Raw genomic sequence first — 19,558 nt, forward strand, 5'->3', positions numbered from 1 at the left:
AGTCCCTCTTTAAACGTCTTCGCTAGCTCTTCTTTCATAATCTCCATGAACTGTTCTACAGATACATCCAACACACACAAACTTTCCTCCGTCTCTTTCTCCCCCATAGCCGCCATTTCTTAGAATTGAAATGTCCTTTAACTTTTAAACTTTTAAAGGTAATCTTCGCTAGCTCTTCTTTCATAATCTCCATGAACTGTTCTACAGATACATCCAACACACACAAACTTTCCTCCGTCTCTTTCTCCCCCAAAGCCGCCATTTCTTAAAATTGAAACGTCCTTTAACTTTTAAATTTTTAAAGGTAACTACTTACAGTCAAGCCTTTTATAAAGCTGGGGGGCAAAGAGAAGTCCACTTTACTTTCTCCGGGAAACGACAAAAAATTTGTCCCATATAATCCAATAAGAAAATAAAGTACTCAACCTCTCTTTGTCTGGCCGCTTCCTTCATCCTCTTTTCCGTAAGCATTTCCGGGACAGCATTTTTTTTTTCAAGGATGTGTGCACTGTTAAATCTTGAAGGTTTCATTTCTTGCAATCCACTGTAGCGGTTAAGATAAAAACAGGACGGAGGCTGCAGCTACGGGGAGCATGTCGGCCATGTTCCCCTCCACTCATTCGCGTCTGCTTCAAGGCAGGCAGTGGCCACCTCTCCGCTGTGCCAAAAACGGGGAGGGCCACCACAAAGCCTCTTGCCCCAGCCCTCTCTCCGGGAGGTCTGGTGGGGCTACCCGGGAACCGGGAGAGCCCCTAAGAACGCGAAAGGGAATCGGGCGTCGGGAGCTCAAGAGACTCCCCGCCCGTTGCCACGCCGCTGGAAGTCTAATGTCCAGTCTCTTTAATAGAGGCTTACTGGGGTATTCATCTTCAATCTAACTCGACTAGGGGATGCCCCTACCCCTTGGAGCTGTTGCAGTGTTTTCCCACCCAAATGGTCATGTACTCCAACTGAGTAATGCCCCCTTCCCTCAGTTCCTTCTTTGCTGTCTTTAGAGTTGGTTTACCTTCCATCTCTGTCCTGGTTCATTGAGTTTTATCTGTTATTTACCATCTTTGCCATATTTCTGAGGTATTTCTTTTCTTCTTTGGACTTCTGTAAAAAAAAAAAGAGAAAAAAAGTTTTGGAAGAAACTGTGGGAGGACTTCAAATTTTGGCTGAGGAGATTTGAGACTTCTCTTGTTCCTTCAACCTCCACTTTGGCGGCTGGCTGGGTCTTGTCAGTTTAAAAATGGATCAAAAAGGGCTTTTCAAAAATGTGCCCAGTGTAATGCCAAGATGACCCAGACTGTGTGGATAGGGTCTTGTACCTGTTTGGAGGACATCATGTGCACGGCAACACGAATAAGTTCTATATGCTGAATTCCCGAGCTAACACCAAAGTCTTGAAGTGGATCTAGATGGAGTGCCAGGGGATTCCTCTGCCCTCCAAGGACAACCTTGGTGCTTGGGTGTATAGAAACAAGCTGATATTCTTTAGTGGCTATGGATAGTACCTTGAAGGGGAATAAATCGGAACGTTCAAGTTTGATGAAACCTCTTATTGGAATTCAGGTCTTCCTTGAGGATGGAACAATCACATCTACATGCTGGACACAGACTTTTATGTGGAGCCAGCCCATGACGGTGGCCATATTGCCCTCTCCCTGGGCTGCCCATGCCTGTGCTGCAGTTGGGAACCAAGGCTACGTCTTTGGGTGCAAATATCGAGACTCTCAACTGCATGATCTCTACTATGGATACGTGGGAGTGGCATGAAATTGTCACATAAGGGGCATGCCCCGTCAGCTGCTCCTGGCACTCATTAACTCCTCTTCCTCTTTGGCGGGTTCACCACCAACAAGCACCCGCTGAGTGACACCTGGATTTATTGCATTAGTAAAAACAAGTGGATACAATTTCAGCACAATTATACAAAGAAATCCCTGGCTTTGGCATAAAGCTTGTGCCAGCAAAAAGGGGGAGGTGATTGTCTTTGGCAGCTGTGCTAACAATTTACTTGCCCATCAAAAAGCAGAACACAGTAATGAGATCCTGGTGTTTTCTCTGCAACCAAAATCTCTTGTAAGACTCTGCCTGGAGGCCATCCTGTGCTTCAAGGAGGTCTTGGTCAGCTTCTGGCATTGCCTGCCTAAGCACCTGCTCCACAGCCTCAACAAGCATTTCAGCAGCAGTAACACCTCTGGCTCCTAGGAAACCCTGGCGTCCCTTGGCTGCTTCCCCCTCCCCCCGGTGCATGGATGAGCCCGTCTGTCAAGAGATGTAATCATAATTTGACCATCCCTCTGTGACGTTTGTATAGGTTAACATTCTTTTTCTTTCTTTGCATTGTCGTAGGGTAACCAGATGCTTCTTGGCTTTGACCTCTTTTGTTGCATGTGAATGGCTTAGACAGAAAGAGAACCTATTTTTGTTTACAAAGATGTTTGCAATAATCATGTTTAATGCAAGTGCAAAAACAGGAGAAAGCAAATTGGATGTGAAGTGGCATCACTCACATCCAGTTCTGGCCCGGATCAAGCTTGGGAAGTGGAGGAGGTGTTTATCCAACCTCTTGAGAACACCCTCACTTTGATCTTTATTGCCCACCTATTCCATCTTAGAATAGTATGTAGAAGTAGAAACAGTGCTTCCCACAGAACTGAGACCCCTGAAACCTGGTTGGTCTGTTTTGGCTCCATGGCCGACAGATTTCCCATTGATGCCCTGTCTGTCCTATCCATACTTCATGTTGCTTACTTATTTAACTTATTGGGGTAACTATTATGGATCCAGACCCACGCTGTATCTGAGTATCCTTCAGGTTGCCTGACCTTGAATATTGTCAGCCCTGGCTACAGTTTCTACACCCAAGGTGCTGTCATATTCTTGGCCTGCAGTCAAGTCTGAGGAGGAGGCTGTTGTCAGATTTGAAGTAGGTTTAGAGGCCCCTTCAGATCCATCCCCTGATGAAAGGGTTAAGGATGCAACACCTGTTCCCCCAGTGAAGCCTTAATGTTGTATGCAGAGCAAATGATCCAAGTGGCATGCTCTTTGGACATAGACATAACAACTACAGATCAACGCCCAAAAGACAAAATCCTCAGTCACCTGTTCTTAGATTCTTCAGGCATAGTCACTTTCCCCATGTTAGAGGGGTTCACGGACATAACAAATAAGCTGTCATCTGTTCCCACCACATCATACTGGATAGAAAATGAATATAGGGTTAAGCAAAAGGGCTGCTCCTTCCCGGTTACACATCCTCCACCATTGTATTTAGTAACCAAAGAGAGGTTGTCAGAGTTTCCATGCAGCCCCAAGTAGACAAAGAGAGCAGGAAACTTGATTCTTTGGCCCGGAAAACCTACTCTTCTGCTGCCCTTAATGTATGAATTTCAAACTATTGAACCATTATGGCCAGGTATCAGTTATTTTTATGGGAAAAGATGACCCCATATCTGGAACTACTTCCAGAGGACAATAAATTATTAGCCAAGATATTACAGTCAGAAGCAGTGTGGCTGTCTAAACAGCAGATCAATGCCAGTCTCCATGCAGGGGATACCTCCACCAGGGATATAGCCTCATCTATAGTTTTACACCCTCAAACATGGTTCATATCAACTGTTGCCTGCTTAGATGAGACAGAAGCTAGAGGACCCCCCTTTTGAAGGTACCATGGGTTTAAAAAAAAACTGATGACACATTGTCTTGAATTAATAAGATCAAGTAAACTGCGAGATCACTGGAAATTACTTCTTCTGGATCATTGCAGTTTAAGCAGAAATCCTACTTTCATCACCAGTGGTATCCCTACCACAGGGATCAGAGACAATATGTGCCACCACATCAGGAGTATCCTGCTCAGATCTCTTTTCCTACCCAGCATTCATACATGAGGAGGAAGACTTCTTCCAGGCCAATTTCTGTGCCTTGGGGCAGCCTGGCAAGGAAACTCAGCCCCAATATCAAAAGCACACCCCCAACATCAAAAAGTGATTGTTCCCTTGAACTGGTGAGGTTTGGGAACAGACTGCACCTTTCCTTACTGAGTGGCAGTGAATCACAAATGATTGATGGGTGCTCACTATTGTTGAGCAGGATTACAAGTCAGAGTTGTGTTCCCATCCTCCCTGTCAGTTGGCCAGCAAGGTCGTAGACAGTTCCTTACTCGAGTTAGAGGCACTTTTGGATAAGGGGACTATCAAAGAGGCATCTTCTCTTAGTGGCTTTTAATCCTACTTCTTCCTAGTGGGGAAGAAAGACACGGCCGATAGGTCAATTTTAGACTTATGAAGTTTAAACTAGTTTTTTTGGTGTTTCATATGGTTTCTTTACTATCTGTTTTTTTTCTTCACCAACATGAGTAACTGTGAACTGCCAATTGATTTCTACTGTCATGGAAGATAATACTGTCTAGAAAAGTAATAGTCTCTATTCTGTTGGAGATAAAACTTTATACTAGAATGAATGCAGTTAATCCAGTTTAGAAATGCCTATAAACTATTTTCCTTACACCAAATTACAAAAATTTCATCTATAAAATACTTATAAATGAGGATCTCACTAAAGAAAGGATTCTGTATGGGATTGTAAATAAACTCTGACTCTAATCTAGCCATAAATAAACATGCAATACTAGGAGCAAATGGGCTCCTAATGTTTGTAAGTAAAATTGATCTTTAAACCTAAATATTTTTTTCAATAATGTCTGTGGGGTCCATAAGAAAATAAGTAGGGGGATCCAAATTATTTTTTTTAATTTTTAATTTAATAATCAAAAATTTCAAAAGCATTACAAAATTTCAGAGACATTCTCAAGGAAAACCAAACATAAAAAATTAACCAATAGGAGTTAACCTTAAATTAAAACCAAAATTACAGGAATAAAAAGTATACCCTAAATCTAAGCTACTAATAATAATAAAAAATAAAATATAACTCTTTTAAAAAGGTTCATGTCCTAATAAACTGTTATCTGGAAGGATATTTTTTGTTATTAAAAACTGAACAATTAGAAACCATATTGGACAAAATTATATGCTCTTTCAGAGCAGACTGCTATTTTGGCTATGATAAAATGTGACCAAATGTGATGCAACCAATTCTCTTTAGGTGGAAGTGTAGGATTCTTCCAGTGGGCTGCAATCATCGTTCTAGCTGTTGATAATAAAATGGAGATTAATTTTGAGTGTTTCTTTATTCCCCATGAAGCATCCCAGAAATCTAACAGAAAAACCTCTGGCAAAAATGGAAGGGACTGACCTGTAATATGGATTATCTTTTGTCTTACTTGTTTCCAAAATTGTACTATCACTGGACAAGACCACCATACATGTAAATAGTCTCCTGTATATCCACATTCACTCTGATGGCAGAAAGTGAAGAGGACCTCAAGAGCCTCTTGCTCAGGGTAAAAGAGGAGAGTGCAAAAGTGGGCTTGAAGCTCAACATCAAAAAAACTAAGATCATGGCATCCGGCCCTATCACTCCTTGGCAAATAGAAGGGGAAGTGGTCGAAGTAGTGACAGACTTCACGTTCCTGGGATCCCAGATCACCGCAGACTGTGACAGCAGTCATGAAATTAAAAGACGCCTGCTCCTTGGGAGGAAAGCGATGGCGAACCTAAACAGCATGATAAAAAGTAGAGACATCACCCTGCCAACAAAAGTCCGCATGGTCAAAGCAATGGTATTCCCAGTAGTCATGTATGGCTGCGAGAGCTGGACTATAAGGAAGGCCGAGCGCCGAAGAATAGATTCTTTTGAACTATGGTGCTGGAGAAGACTCTTGAGAGTCCCTTGGACTGCAAGAAGAACAAATCAGTCAATCCTCAAAGAAATCAACCCTGACTGTTCCCTGGAAGGCCAGATAATGAAACTGAAGCTCAAATACTTTGGCCACCAAATGAGAAGGGAGCACTCACTGGAGAAGACCCTGATGGTGGGAAAGATTGAAGGTCAAAGAAGACGGGGACGGCAAAGGATGAGATGGTTAGACAGTGTCATCGATGCAACGAACATGAAGTTGAGCAAACTTCAGAGGACGGCGGAAGACCGGAAGGCCTGGCGGGAGCTGGTCCATGGGGTCACAAAGAGTCTGACTCGACTGTGCGACTGAACAACAACAACATATCCACATTTTCTGTTACATAGTGGGAAGTTTAAAGAGGAAAACCTATAGAGCTTAACTGGGGGGAAATACCACCGTTGTTTTTTTTTTTTGAGAGACTGAAATTTAATATTGGAAACAGACGACTTAAAGGAATGAGAATTCCAGTTAACTCACCAGTCTTCAGGATGTAATCTATCTATGCAATCCTGTTGCCAGGCTTTTTTGAAAATAAAGTATATTCTCACTTTTAGAATATAATAGTCTTATATAACTTAGAGAGCAGATCTTTCATATATTGTGAGCCATTATTTAAAATAATTTCAAATTCAGTTAAGGGGCAAGTTAAAGTCTTTTTTAGTTGATGGGAAGAAAAAGCATGAGAAATTTGTAAATAGCAGAACCACGTCACAGATGAACCTAATTTATTTTCCAATTGTGCTTTTTCCAATATAGATCTTTCAATATCTTGATCCCTTTTTGTTTCCAAGATTGAAAGATATTCCTATCCCTATCTATAAAGCCCGGGGGGGGGGGGAACCACTGTTGATTAAAAAGGGATGACACGAGGGAGATACCTGAGGCTAGACATTCTCTATATTTATCCCATATCTTCCAGGTATGTATTAAATATGGGTTTGTTTTAAAATGGGCATTGGGTTTATTTTTGTTGTCCCAAAAAATTTCTTGCATAGAAATTGGAGAAGTATAAAAGTTTTTGATTTGAACCCAGGATTGTGAAGAGTCTTCCTTTAACGTATTTATTATCGAGGCCAGGGCAGAGGCTTCATAGTAACAAGTTAAGTTGGGACAATCTAGCCCCCCTTTGTCTCTTGGTCTGTAAAGGACTGACTGATGAAATCTGGGGATTTTATAATCCCAGATAAATCTATTAAGTTCCCATTGCCATTTATCTCAGGTCTAATTGTGGGATATGGAGAGGAAGATTTCAAAAAAGAAATAAAAATTTTGGAAGAATAAAATAGTTCTATCTGGCCAAGAATATTTCATAGTTTTCTACTCCTGTAGTTGTTTTTGAATAGTTTGAAAAAGTTTTCAAAGTTGCTTTCATACAATTTGAAAAAATGAGAGATTTGAATCCCTAGGTAATGCCAATTTGTTTGATATCCATTTAAAATCAAATTATCTTTGTAAAATGGCTATTGCTTTTTGAATAGGGAAATGGGATAGAGGTCTGATTTAGATTGATTGACCTGTAGTCCGGAGATATGGCCGAACTCTGCGAGCATGTTTTGGAGGGCTTTAATGGATAAAATTGGGTTTGTCAGATAAAGAACCATATCATCAGCATATAAACCAATTTTATGAATGGTACCATTGATTGTAACCCCTTCAATTTTTGGATTATCCCGGATAAACTATGCCAAGGGCTCAATCCCTATTGCAAAAAGCAGTGGGGAGAGTGGGCACCCTTGTCGTGTACCACAGTGTAATTCTAGTTTGTGTGATAAATATTTATTAATTTTAAATCTGGCTGTAGGATATTTATATATATAGTGCTTATTGCCCTCCTAAAGTTAGGACCAAAGTCCATAAATTTAAGTATATGTTGTAAGTAATTTATCTGCAAACTCTCAAACACTTTCCTTATATCTAAGGAGAGAACTATTGCTTCTTGCTGTTGTTTTTTACAATAGGTAATAACATTAAGCGTTCTTCTAACATTTTCAGTGATGTCCCTTTTTAGGATAAAATTAGATCAGGAGTCTGAATAAATCTGCACTGTCAACCTAGCATCTTCAAAGGGGATGTTAGTGTATAAAGACACTACATCTAGGGAGAATGATAATGAATCCTGAAGTAAATCAAAACCCTGTACTTTAGAAATAAAGTCAGAAGTGTCTCTAATGTAGCTAGCGATTTCTAACACAAAGGGCTTTAAGATGGAATCAACAAACTGTGAAAGGGGCTCTAACAAAGAGTCTGAATCTGAAACTATCAGCTGGCCAGGAGGGGGAAACCCTTCCTTATGCACCTTAGGAAGTATATAGAAGATGGGAACTCTAGGATGGCAATTAAGTAAAAGGTTATATTCTGCATCAGAAATGTAGCCCATTTCTCCCCCTTCATTTAAAGTGATAGTAACTAATTTCTGAATATAGTGGGATCAGAGTGGAGGGGGGTGTAATATGTTGTATTAGCTAGCCTTCTCTCTACTTATAAACAATAATCTACAGTATCCATTAATACAACCACCCTGTCTTTATCTGCATGTTTTATTACAATATTGAGATTATCAGACAGTGACTTTAGCCCTGAATGATGAGAATGAGAGGTTATTCCATCTAGGAGTAACAGTATGTTCCAAAGTATCAATCTCTTGAAGTGACAGTCTTTCAAATACAGAAACATTGGGGTCATTTATATCAGGTACAAAAACTGACATTGGTCTGAATTTCTGAAGCTCTTGTTGGTCACTACTACCAAAAAAGATTTTAAGTTTAAGCAGCTGGTGTTGGGCCAGGAGACATGCACTTTGTCTTCTTTCCTGAAGCTCCATTCTCAGCCTTCGTCCCCGGCACTTAAAAGATGTGGATGAAACTGGAGGGCTTGTAATGAACACCGGGGTTTCCTCTGTTGGAACAGGTCTGAAAAGTGCTGATGGTTCTGCATCAGCTCTGAACTCTGACAAACCTGCAGCTCATTTTCTTGCTTGCCAGTTTCTGCTTCTTCAGAGCTGATTTCCTGAGGTGGTTCTTCTCCTGAGGAGTTCTCTTCTTCTGAGGAGTCCTTGCTGTTGCAAAGTCCTAGCTGACTCACAACAATTATTTACTGAAATGATTGTTGAATGAGCCTGTTCTGACAGACTAGGAGGTTGATGGGGAGGCCTGCTAATTTGGTCTCTTGTTGTTGAATCTTGGTAGTACACATTGGGAACGAAGGGAATAGTTCCCAAAAGGTCTCTTTTCATTACATTTTGTTGCAGGGATCCCTGAATAGTTTGTCTCCTTGAAATGGGTAAGGCATAACTATAGACTTGGCATGGATTTTGGTTTGCCGGGCTTGGGGCCAGAAGGTTCTCTGGCGGCGGCTGCAGATGCCATAGCTCTGGATGAAAAATTTAAGACATCTAATGTTGCATCTGCTGTGAATTAGATGGCTTTGAGTACTCTGTTGATTCCTTCCACATGCAATGGTTGCAGACTGGGATAAGTTGAAGAAGTTTCCTAGAGCAGACAGTGGCTGCTCTTGAAACTATTGAGGCTGTCACGGAAGCCTTGATGGCCATTGTAGTGGCTTAATGGGCTTTCCTTAGGACAAAATCATCCCTTTTATCCATGCTGTTGCTGATCGTGCCTTCACCGTCTTCTGACAAAAGCCCAGATTACTGTAGTTCTGCTACCGGAGTGCCAATGAGTGGGATCTGTAAAAAACTGATTTGTGAAAGATGGTAACTGATTTGTGAAAGATGGCGAGATCTTTCTCAGTGGTGGCCCCTACCTGGTGGAATGAGCTCCCGGAGGAGATCAGGGCCCTGCGGGACCTTATGCAGTTCCGCAGGGCCTGCAAGACGGAGCTCTTCCACCAGGCTTTCATGTAGGGGCCGCCACTACCACTACCACCACTGCCACCACTACCATCAACGGTGGCAATACCATCAAGATTGGAAATTGCCCTGGTAACCTTACGGCAAGGAGAACTGCGCTGGAATGAGAACATCGGGCTGGCTCGAACCACCTATTTGACAGTGGTACCAAACGGGGCTGCTGGAAGACATAACAACTGAGACCATCTTGACAATGCAAGCACTTTATTGTGGATAGTAATGTTAAAGCACTTTTATTGTTACTTATTATTATTATTATTGTTATATTGTGATTTTACTGTTTTATTGGTTTTTATGCTGGGCGTGTGCCCCCTGTAAGCCGCCCTGAGCCCGCTTGCGGGGAGGGCGGGGTAAAAATGCGTAAATAAATAAATAAATAAATATAATTTCCTAATAAAGCTTGGAAATTGCCTGTTGGCCATAGGTTTTGCCCATTCCACCTTTAACTGTTTCTTGAAGAATTCAGGGCAGAGGAATACCTTCTCTGTTACACTAGACCTAGGGAAGAATTATTTGTTCCCTTTGGGTCTGCCCCTGGGTTCCATTGTAAAAGGATCTGGCTCCTCTGCAGAGGGACTCTCCTGTAGTTCTAAGGCTGCCATGGTCTTAGATAGTAGGTAATGATAGTCCTCTGATTTTAAGGATCTTATGGACTGTTCTGGTTTCTCTATCTCATCCCCGTCTACATCTGAGAGGAACTCTTCTCTTCCCTTTCTTCTTCCTTATTTGAGTATATGTCTGGGACCTGGGTCCCAGTGAGAGTTATCCCTCTCTCTTTTTCTGCTAAGGGTTCCATTCCTAGCTGGCTTAGTAGGACAGCTAGATCTCTCTTTGGATGAAACTGGTCATTCAGTATCTCCCTGTCTGGGGGAGAAGTACAAGAGGAGGAACTGGATTGGGACCAGCATCTGTTGCTTTCACTCTGACAAAGTTAACAATCTACTCCCATCTCCTTTCATTCATTTTATCCTCACAACAACTCTGTACGGCAGCTTAGGTGCGAGTGGCCCAAAGTTGCCCAGTTAGCTCCCATGGCACAAGTGGGGATTTGAATCTGGGTCTCCCACATACTAATCCAACACTCTTAACCACTACACCACATTGGTGTTGGCCTGAATAATGTTATAAATTCTGGGGAAAACTTTGGAGAAGAACCTGCTTCCTGTGCACAAGTAGACCACTCTTGCCACTGCCAAAATGGGACCCAGTTGACACTACAGCTTGTTGATCTGAAAGGTGGCTTCAATGGTTCTCGCTGTTCCCTGCAGCATTTGTATGGCTTATGGAAGTGGGAAACCACTCTGCAGCTTCCTTCCAATTGGTTGGCAAGGTCATCAGCAGCAGTGGGGTCAGACAAGGTGCTGCAAGATCTGGCAGCTGGGAGGAATGGCACCTCTTTCTGGCCCACTTTTGGTTCTCCCTTTTCTTTGATCCTGGAGCTGTTGTCAAAATGGTTCCTGTATGGTCTGTACTGATCATGTCGGCATTTAAGCTGGGATCAGCAGTGAGAGGGGCTTCCAACTCTCCTCCTGAGAGAAAAACTGCTGCTGTCCTCATGATCTGTCATTTTTTTAGAGCAGCTAAGGGATGTGAAACTGTCAGTTGAAGGAAGAGAAAAGGGCTGCAGCGGCTGACAGTTGCTTTCCCCAACTGTTGAACTACTTCGCTCAGATTTCCTCGTGGCAGCATAAGAGAAGTGAAAAAAGTAAGGGTTAGAGGAAAATAAGAAAGGGTAGGCAAGGTAAGGATTTAGTGTTAGAAGACATAAAAAGAGGTAAAGAGGAAAATAATAGGTGAACACAGCCTATTCTGGACTGCTCTTCCTGTCAAGGCAGGAAAATAACTGAGAAGATGGTCAGACCCAAAGGAAAGTGGAAAGACATTGTTCCTGCATCCCTGAATGGAGGGTGGGAATCACCCACCAAGATGTCCTCCGCCTCAGGGAGAACAGGGTAACTGTTTGAGTGTCTTCTGTGCAGGCACATGTTCCCTTCCTCCTGTCCCACTGTGAGCTCTCTGTTTGGATGTATTCAAGGGCTTGCGGTGGCTCAGAAGGAACTGAGGGAAGGGGGCACGGCCCCATTGACGTATGTGACTGTTTAGGCAGGAAAACACATCACAATGGTTTGATGAGCTTTTAAGCTAGGAAAATTTTTTCCATGGCAGGCCTGCTAATGTGCAGCTACAGGTAAGAGTAACCCTGTATTATTTACCTCCGAGCCATGGAAACCTTCAGCTGCCTATTTCTGCACATTAATACTCTACTAAAGGGATGGTACATTTTTCTCCAAGCCTGTTGGCAATCCTAGTAACTTTCCTTTGATAGCCTGATTGCTCTGAGTTGTTATCAATATTGGGGAATATGAGATATTATAAAATAGCAATAGGCAATAATGGAACAAACACCTTTATATACAGGGGTCCCGCTTCTTCCAGAAGCACTAGAAATAGACATGGAGGCTGGTTTCCAATATAAAATGATTCCTTTACTGTAGATTCGTCACAAGCAAACAATACACAAGCACACAAACACAATTACACAGCTTCTAAGAAAATTAGATAGAAAAATCAAGAGACGTTCACATGAGCAGGTTACCGTTGAGGGGCAATATTACCAGTCCGGCGTGATGATGCGTCCAAATGGGAAAATAGGGGAGACTAATAGGAAATAGGGATTGTGCTCTGAACCAGTCAGAAACATTTGGAGACTTTGGCTGCCCTCCAAAAGTCTTAGAGGCAGGGTAAGTGTAAAGATCAAGAGAGGGCAAAAGAGAGAGAGAGCATGCTGGGTGCCCACTTTTGTATGGGGGCTCTGGGGGGAGGGCTTTGCTGGCCACCTCCCTTGAGACAACCCCTTGTGATCCATTCCAAAAAGTCACATCCTCAATGGGGATGGGGGGGGGCTTAAAGGGTTGGTCAATATTAAACTCTAAGTCTGTGGCTGAGACATCTTGAGGGTAGGGATGACTCATCAGCTAGCACCTATTGTTATTGAAATCCATTTCCTCAGCCAGGTACTGTTTCCTTGAGAGGATTAAGGCCAAGTCCTTTGTCAAGCGAAAGGCAGGAAAGAGTCTTTTGTGCCTTCCGTGCAGAGAAGGTGGTGGTGGGAGGAAGTTGCCTATCTGAGTGATGAAGGACTCTCTTAATGGCATCGGGAGTCCGCAATTTAAACTGCAATGGCAGATGGCTGTTTTGGAGTGCTTCATGTAGGTAGGGATACATCTGGGAATGGGGCGACCTCGAGAATCACGGGCACATCGTCTCAGGCTACTGTTGGTGCGTGTCTGGCATCACAATCTGGTCACCTTACATCAGAGTCCCTTTTGCACATTTTATACACAGTCCATTTATGTCCATAAAAGCGCACAAAGCTCCTTGCTGGGCAGCACCTTCTCTTCAACATAAAGTGCAAACATCTGTTTTTTCATTTAATATATGGTATTGTTGATCAATAGACTATATTTCATGGCCATTTAGCACATTGTGGAAAAGCAAGCCCAAATTTGCTATCAAGCCTTCTAATGTCTCCTTTCCTAGCTTGCTGTGTTTGACTTCCTTCCTACTGGCCTCTTCCAACCTGTGATAGAATTACACCCTACTATTAGGTCCCAACTCACTGTTTGCGAGACACTGATGTAGGCTATTTCAGTATGAATAAAATTTTCTTTCATGCACTTTATTAAGGATGTAAACAAGAGATAGTTAAGAAACACATAATTACCCTACATAAGATGATCATAATCTCTCAGCCAAGGGAAATGGCACAGCCCCTGGAAGATCCTGTGTTTCCTATGTGTTAGTTTTAAAAAGCTCTTTAAAAATTAAGAGCAATCATACTATAAGCATAAGAATCTTTTACGGATCAGTGAGGAGAGAAGAAAATGTAGAGTGGGAATTAATGGCTGCTTTCAAAGATGTAATTAAATAGATGTTACAAGGGTATGTGATACTTAAAACAGTAATCACTCCTAATAGTAAGGTGACTGGCCCTTATTATGATAATAGAAACAGCAAAATGGGGCCACCCACTGATACTATGTCTTTTACAAAGCCACAGCATTCCTCCAGCTATGCTTGAAAATACAATTTTGTAAATTAACCAAAAGAAAAAGACCCCTTCACACAATGGCTTTATGAAGGCAGAATAAGCTCTAGGAGGTGTGCAATATTTGGAGTCATGAACAGAGAATCCAGATCTTTCTTCAACTGTGGAAAAAAAGCCTCAGGTTTGCAGAAAAATCTGAAATATACAAACATTGCTGGGTTGACCCCCCTATATGATAGAAACGGCACTTACAGCTGAATGCCCTCTGAGATCTCAGTGAGCAGGGCTATTTTTGGGCAGGAACGCACAGGAACGGAGTTCCGACTGGCTCCTGAGCTGGCCATGCCCAGCAGGAACTCATTAGCATAATAGGCCACAGCTAACAGCAGAAACTCATTAGGATTGGCCTAACATGCAAAGAAGTTCCTGTTACAAAAAAAGCCCAGGGTTTTGACAGCAAAGTAAACAGAATAAGAGGCAAAAAGTGGGTGTGGCTGGATGACCACACTTCTGGCAACATGGGGCATGGCCTAATATGCTAATGAGCTGTGCTGTCAGGGTGTGGCCTAATAGGCTAATGAGTTTCTGCTGTTGGGTGTGGCCTGTTATGCTAATGAGTTCCTGCTGGGCTTTTTCTACAAAAAAGTCCTGTCAGTGAGTATTACAAACATTGCTAGACAACCACAACAGTGCTAGCATTCAAGCCTTGGTTTCAGTCAGGAAAGGCAAGGGAGGGAGCAGGGCCCTTGCCAGGGCTGTTTTGGCCTTTCAGGTCTCCCTGTTCCCCCCCCCCCCCAAAAAAAAATCAGGCCAAGCCTGGGAGCAATCACCGAGAGACTCACTACCGTACAACTTGCATGAGTCATCCAGGCTCAGCAGCAGCCACCTGGAGACTCTCTACTATTTGATAGCAGCCACCCCATGAAAGCCATTGTGGTTCAGTGGCAAGAGTGTCAGACACAGGCACAGGCAGATCTGGCATACTGAGGAAAACTATTTGCATAATGAACAATGGACATGATGATGCAGGAATTAACCCACCCGCTTGACCACTGAAGATCTAGCTCAGTCCCCATCTGGCTTTTCAATTACTGTCAAAACATAAGGACTACAACAAAGACATAAGGACTACAACAGTTTTTAAAAGAAAAGATTCAGTTTACTTGTCAACTTCTGCTTAAATGCCAAATTCAGGCATATACAGAAACAGACCTGTCATTTATAAAATTAATACATTTTCCCAAAGCTATTTGTTTATACTTAGTTGTTATAAAGCCTGGTATCCTAGAATAGACCATTATATGTTTTAGGTTTGTGCTTTCCTATATGCTCTGCTAGTTTGAAGAATTAACTGCTGAAAAGCTATAACACATAAATATGAATGATTTTAAAAACTTGAGAAAACACATTGTAGAAAACCCATGTATAAAGTGCAGAGAGAGTTTCTAATGATATTGTGTGCCATGCTTTCCTTTAAGAACTTTTAAATGAGGCCCTGCCTTCACATTTTATGAATTAGGAATTTATTAGCTCATCTGAATTTAGAGCTGTTATTGTGGTATAGCAAGTGCCAGGCAATTTTAGTTTTGCAACACTTGTTTTTGGTATTAATCTTGGTCATAGCCAGGGGCATGAACATTTGCATAGTTGGGAAGAGCACACAAGTCTCTTGAACTGGGGCTTATCACCGATGGCCCTGATTGAGGTGGGCCTCCAGATCCAAGACTAGTCCTGATGTGATTTGTTTCAGTATTTTTCCTGTTTATTTCAGTTGTGTTTTGTAATTTGCTTTGAGTTCTCAGTGGGGAGAAAAGAGGATAAAGTAAACAAATTAGAAGAGAGTAGAGGTGGCCTGTGGACATTTGTAGAATGTTTCTCTTCCTTCAAAAGCTCTAGAAACATTAAGCATAATTGGCTGATCTGATATGGAGTTATTTTTGTTTTGCAGCAAAGGAATTTAGTGGACAATGAGCCATCTGTTGGGAATGGATTTTATTAACATGGTTACATTGTATTAAAATATATTGTTTGCTAGCTGCACACTTAGAAGTTGTAGTTATATAGTTTCTGTGTTTCAGTTTGTTGGACTTATCCTATGTATTCCTGTGTATTGGAGTACACAACATTTGTTTTAGCCTGAGATCCCAATCATGTATATTTAACAGCTGTGATAGAGTACAGAGTACCTTTTTTGATATATAGTTTTAGTGGCATCCTGTCCAATATGCACCTGACTTGCTATGTAGCCATGTGGCAATCACAGGAATAAGTGACTGCTAGAAAATATTGGATGTGCAGGGTTTATGCAATCTAGCTTGTTCTATGAGAGCCAAAGTGCCTTCAAGGTGTCAAGAAGTGGCTTGTTGACTTCATACCCTCCCTATCCAACTATGTGCTATAACTGATTTCCTTAATATGGTTCAGCTACATTTGGTAATAGTGGCTGTGTCGATATTACATAGCAGAATAATCATATTTTAATAGCTACCCACGGCCCCCAACTGCGGATAGCTAAATCCACAGATTGGGCCTCCATGGAGTTTAAACAGATTTTTCAGCAAATTTTGGGCACTCCCCAGGTTTGCAGAAGAATCTGAAATGTTTAAAAAACAGAGGGGGGGGTTTAAATTCCCTGACAAATATGAAACGCCATTTTTTGCACAAGTTCAGAGAATGCGCTTTCATTCTTACCTCAGTGTACTGGTGTCTGGGAGCCATGGCAGACCCCAGTGATGGTGGTGGAGGCAGCGAAGCAGCCCGGGGGCCTCGCCAAGTAGTGGCTGCCAAAGAGCCTGGTGGCAGTGATAAAGCAGCCCAGGGGCCATGCTAGGCAGCAGTTGCCAGAAAGCCCAGGGGCTGTGCCAGGTGGCAGCTGATACGCAGCCAAGGGGCTGCAGTAGCGACGAAGCAGCCTGGGAGTTGTGGTGGACCGGGCAGCAGCTGCTGTAGAAGTTAGGGGCTGCGGCAGCAGCAAAGCAGCCCAGGAACTGTGCTGTGCTGGGTGGCGGCTGCTGGAGAGCCCAGGAGCTGCACTGGGCCTGGCAGTGTCTGCCGGAGAGCCCAGGGGCCGCACCAGGCCTGGCAGTGGCTTCCAAAAAGCCCAGAGGCCATGCCAGCTGTTGTGTCCACTGACCGCCACCGGAGGTCAGCACACACGCCTGAGCTTCAGTCCTGGACAACAATGGGGACTAGGATCCTAGTCCCTCCACTGGGGGAACCAATGGGACCGTGGCGGGAGATTCAAACCCGCCAATAGGACCCAGGGGTGTTCCCCTGGCTGTGTATATAGTTGGCCTGCCGGCCGTTTGTCCCCTGTCTTGTTGTGTACCTAATAAAGCGTGCTATGCACTACGTCGTTGTCTGTCGTCCTTCCATGCGGCAACCCACTACACAATACCAGCAACAAAGCAGCACAGAGGCTGTTCTGGGCCTGGTGGCAGCTGCTTGATAGCCTGGGGGACCACGCCAGGCTTGGTGGGAGTGTGGGGGGAGATGGGATTCCCCCACAACTGTTGTGGGCCCCCACTTGTAATATGAAATACTTAGGAATATGTGTGCATTAGTATTTATTTAAAGATAAGAATACAAATTAAGTAAAAATTGAATGGTAAAATATACTCCGTAGAAACAATATTATATGAGCATTTTATAAAAGTTGTTCTTTTTTCTAGAAATTCTAATTTATATACTTTAAAACAGTGCAAGAATGACAGCAAATGTTAGTACTATTTATTTGGAAAGCTAATGAACCACAAATAGACCTGGATAAAAGCTGAGACAAAGGATAGTTGGAGAACACAAGACCATTTTTGTTGTATCATCAGGTGCCTGTTTTCCAACCATTATAGCAGATATGTATCTATATTTATTTATTTATTTATTTATTTCATTAGATTTCTTGACCACCCTTCCCCACTTACGCAGGGCTCAGGGCGGTTTATAACAACATAATTTAATACAATTTTAAAACCAATTAAAATGACAAGCATCCAATATTAAAACATTCAGCATACATATTTAAACATCTTTAGAACAAGATGACATATCTAGGATTCAGTGTGAACAAAATCCTGCTTATGTCATGGGGCTTTTCATTTTCTCTTTCCTATTGCAGCCCCTGTGCTCAACTGAAAAGTTACTCTGATGGTCAGTGGGACTTTGCATGGGGATGTGGTCTGGAAGATATGACATGGGAGAAGAATACAAGTAGATGGAAATTCATGGAAATTATTGGCTGTCTTCTATAGACAGAACTCCCTTCAGCTCATAGAAAACAACCTTCCAACCCAATCCAGGAGTCTTATAAAACAAGTCTGAGCTCCCTAAAATATCCCAGGAGATACAAAAAAGCACTATGGTCTTATATCTTGACATATATAAGATACAAGATACAGTGCCATTTTGTGTGTGTTCTAACTAATATAAAAACTGGCATACTTTTAGGCAGGAAAAGGCAACATTCCTTAAAGCTGATATAGTGCAATGACCAAGAAAAAAAAATCTACATTTTGAAGTCCCTGTTCAGTTCCCCCTTAGCCACGTACATGGTCTTGAACAAGTCAATATTACCTCTGCTTCAGCTTTTCAACTGCATTATGGGCAGGGGTCATTTTGGGGGGGGGACGCCATCCCCCCGGGTGAGGTGCGGGAGGGCGGGGCCTGGAGCTCCCTGCTGGTGCCCGCTGGAGGTTGCCGCCGGCTGTGGGGAGGACACACTTCCGGTGATGTCAGGGGGTGTGGCATATGCTAATGAGTTATGCTAATGAGTCCCCCTAGCTCTTTTTCTACGAAATGACCCCTGATTATGGGATGCTCTACATTATACTATGTGGAGAAAATGTACGTGTAAACCCTTGAAATGTGTACCACTCTGGCTTCTGTAAACTCATAGTCCTAAAAAGCCGGAGTTTTCTGATGTTCAAAGCTAGTTCAAACAGCCGTTTAAATTTTCTTCATTGAACACATGAACCTGCCTTATATTGAGTCAGACCATTGGTTTTTCAAGTTCAGTATTATCTCCTCCTCACCCTTGGCAGCTCTACAGGATGTTTCAGGTATAAGTCTTTCCCATCATGAACAATTCAGTCTTTTAATTTGGAGATGTTAGGGGCTGAACCTGGAACCTTTAAAAAAGCAATGCAAATTTGCTACCACTGAATCAGGACTCCTCCCAGTTCAGATGGGTCTGTTTTGATTTAAAAAAAAAACAACCTTTCAAGATGTCACGTAGGATGCTTTCATTACTTTTAAATATTCATTTATGTTCGAAATGACATTTTATCACTGTGGGCAGCACAAACTTCTCTTCCTAAACTTTCTGCTTTTAATCATCACTGTTCTAATGTGAGGAGATTATAGATATTATTTGTTTTAATAAGTTCCATGTTGTGAAAATAACAGAATAGTCTCAGCCCAAGGAGCTGATGTTTTAATGTTGGCAAATCTGGTCCTTGTTTTATTTGTTAATTTAAAACCTATATTTAAATTTATGCTCTGCTTTTCTATTGCATTGGCTGTTGAAGCAGCCCACAGTAAACTATAAGAACATAACACCATAAAATATCCAAAATAATAAAATACAAGAAAGAAGACCCGCGAAACTGAGCTGCCGGAGGAGGAACCAGCAGGAGCAGGTAAGCTCCCCCCCCATCCTGCCGGTTCCTCCCTGTCCTCCACCCCCCGCTTCAATCTCCCTCTGCTCCGAACCGAGGCCCGAGCGGCTTGAAGCCACCGGGCCTCGTCGGTCCCTCCCCCGCTGCTTCCCCCGGCCCCTCCCCCCAAATGTCGCCGCCGCTGCCCCCCATTATTTTGCTGCCCGCCGTACCCTTCAACGCGCCTCCTCCCCGTC

At 42.7% G+C, this 19,558-nt stretch overlaps 1 protein-coding gene and 1 pseudogene across 1 annotated transcript in view; both read left to right on the forward strand.

Annotated features, from left to right (window-relative positions):
- Positions 1 to 2,193, forward strand: part of LOC107107057 — an 8,091-nt pseudogene extending 5,898 nt beyond the window's left edge.
- The window catches only part of RIMS2 (regulating synaptic membrane exocytosis 2), a 611,329-nt gene that overhangs the window by 18,706 nt on the left and 573,065 nt on the right, over positions 1 to 19,558 (forward strand). The window lies entirely within an intron of this gene.

This window comes from Gekko japonicus, unplaced genomic scaffold (genome assembly GCF_001447785.1).
Source record: "Gekko japonicus isolate JY-2015 unplaced genomic scaffold, Gekko_japonicus_V1.1 scaffold119, whole genome shotgun sequence".
NCBI classification, from domain to species: Eukaryota; Metazoa; Chordata; class Lepidosauria; order Squamata; family Gekkonidae; genus Gekko; species Gekko japonicus.